The 2309-nt window shown below is 35.3% G+C and overlaps 1 non-coding gene across 1 annotated transcript; it reads left to right on the top strand.

Moving 5' to 3' along the window:
• Positions 1-2233: 2233 nt before the first annotated feature.
• On the top strand, positions 2234-2309 carry TRNAR-CCU (transfer RNA arginine (anticodon CCU)). Its single transcript has one exon. It is a non-coding gene; the product is annotated as a tRNA-Arg (tRNA).

Raw genomic sequence — 2309 nt, 5'->3', positions numbered from 1 at the left:
GTGAATTTAAGTTGTCAGCACACATCTGCTTTGGTTCAAATGCACTGCATATCTTCCTTCAGTCAGCCAACAAAACAGCAATTAGAAATATTAACACACTGGTGGTAAAGCAGTTGCATCAAATAGATTTTTTGCAATTTAGCATGATAATCCATACTGACAGCTCTGGATAGTACCAGCACATTTCTTGCTGGACTTGGTAATGCAAAGAACACAGTAAACAGCTTAACTTTTTCTCAAAACTACATAATTGACTATTAAAAACCTATCAGTCTTGAATGAGAACAACAATAAGCCCCAGTGGCCTAATGGATTAGGCACTGGCCTCCTAAACTCGGGATAGTGGGTTCAAGTCCCATCTGGGGGTGGAAGTCATTAAAGCAGATGTGTCATCACTAGAGTGGATGTTTTATCCTTGATTCAACTGTACAACAGTCTTGTAGTGTTTAGATTGCAAAAAAATTACCACATAAGCTAAAAAATGACATTTATTATAACATTGTTGTGATTTTTTTTTTACTTTTCTATCACTGTGGACAGCTTATTCAAGTGCCATCTGGCATGCATGATCCTTTGTTGCTCATCATTCATCACCAAAAATTATTTTCTTTTTAAATTCTTATGACTGTACTGATTGTATTGAATAAAATCAACATCTAGCATAACCGTTTTATGCTGCTAAGTGCTCCAGTGGTGCAATTGGTCAGCGCGTGGTACTTATAAGACAGTATCTGTTGAGCAATGTTGAGGTTGTGAATTCAAGCCTCACCTGGAGCAGCTTTGTTTACAGTTTTTTTCCTTTTTTTATGACATTAGTCATTGATTATAATCTTCTACCTTAATATTTAATATGATATTACAAAGGATGAAAGAAAGAAAGAAAGAAAGAAAGAAAGAAAGAAAGAAAGAAAGAAAGAAAGAAAGAAAGAAAGAAAGAAAGAAAGAAAGAAAGAAAGAAAGAAAAAACACAAACATGATTGTGAATTTAAGTTGTCAGCACACATCTGCTTTGGTTCAAATGCACTGCATATCTTCCTTCAGTCAGCAAACATAACAGGAATCGAAAAGATTAACACACTGTTGGTAAAGCAGTGGCATCAAATAGATTTTTTGCAATATAGCATGATAATCCATACTGACAGCTCTGGATAGTACCAGCACATTTCTTGCTGGACTTGGTAATGCAAAGAACACAGTAAACAGCTTAACTTTTTCTCAAAAATACATAATTGACTATTAAAAACCTATCAGTCTTGAACGAGAACATCAATAAGACCCAGTGGCCTAATGGATAAGGCACTGGCCTCCTAAGCCAGGGATTGTGGGTTCAGGTCCCATCTGGGGTGGAAGTCATTAAAGCAGCTGTGTCATCACTAGAGTTGATATTTTATCCTTGATTCAACTGTACAACAGTCTTGTAGTGTTTAGATTGCAAAAAAATGACCACATAAGCTAAAAAATGACATTTATAATAACATTGTTGTGATTTTTTTTTTACTTTTCTATCACTGTGGACAGCTTATTCAAGTGCCATCTGGCATGCATGTTCCTTTGTTGCTCATCATTCATCACCAAAAATGATTTTCTTTTTAAATTCTTATGACTGTACTGATTGTATTGAATAAAATCCACATCTAGCATAACCGTTTTATGCTGCTAAGTGCTCCAGTGGTGCAATTGGTCAGCGCATCGTACTTATAAGACAGTATCTGTTGAGCAATGTTGAGGTTGTAAATTCAAGCCTCACCTGGAGCAGCTTTGTTTACCGTTTTTTTCCCTTTTTCTTATGTCATTAGTGATTGATTATAATCTTCTACCTTAATATTTAATATGATATTACAAAGGAAGAAAGAAAAAAAGAAAGAAAGAAAGAAAGAAAGAAAGAAAGAAAGAAAGAAAGAAAGAAAGAAAGAAAGAAAGAAAAAACACAAACATGATTGTGAATTTAAGTTGTCAGCACACATCTGCTTTGGTTCAAATGCACTGCATATCTTCCTTCAGTCAGCAAACAATACAGGAATCGAAAAGATTAACACACTGTTGGTAAAGCAGTGGCATCAAATAGATTTTTTGCAATATAGCATGATAATCCATACTGACAGCTCTGGATAGTACCAGCACATTTCTTGCTGGACTTGGTAATGCAAAGAACACAGTAAACAGCTTAACTTTTTCTCAAAAATACATAATTGACTATTAAAAACCTATCAGTATTGAATGAGAACATCAATAATACCCAGTGGCCTAATGGATAAGGCACTGGCCTCCTAAGCCAGAGATTGTGGGTTCAAGTCCCATCTGGGGTGGAA

This window comes from Pseudophryne corroboree, unplaced genomic scaffold (assembly GCF_028390025.1).
Source record: "Pseudophryne corroboree isolate aPseCor3 unplaced genomic scaffold, aPseCor3.hap2 scaffold_129, whole genome shotgun sequence".
NCBI lineage: Eukaryota > Metazoa > Chordata > Amphibia > Anura > Myobatrachidae > Pseudophryne > Pseudophryne corroboree.
The sequence above is the reverse complement of the archived record's forward strand: the minus strand, read 5'-3'. Positions and strand labels throughout refer to the sequence as shown.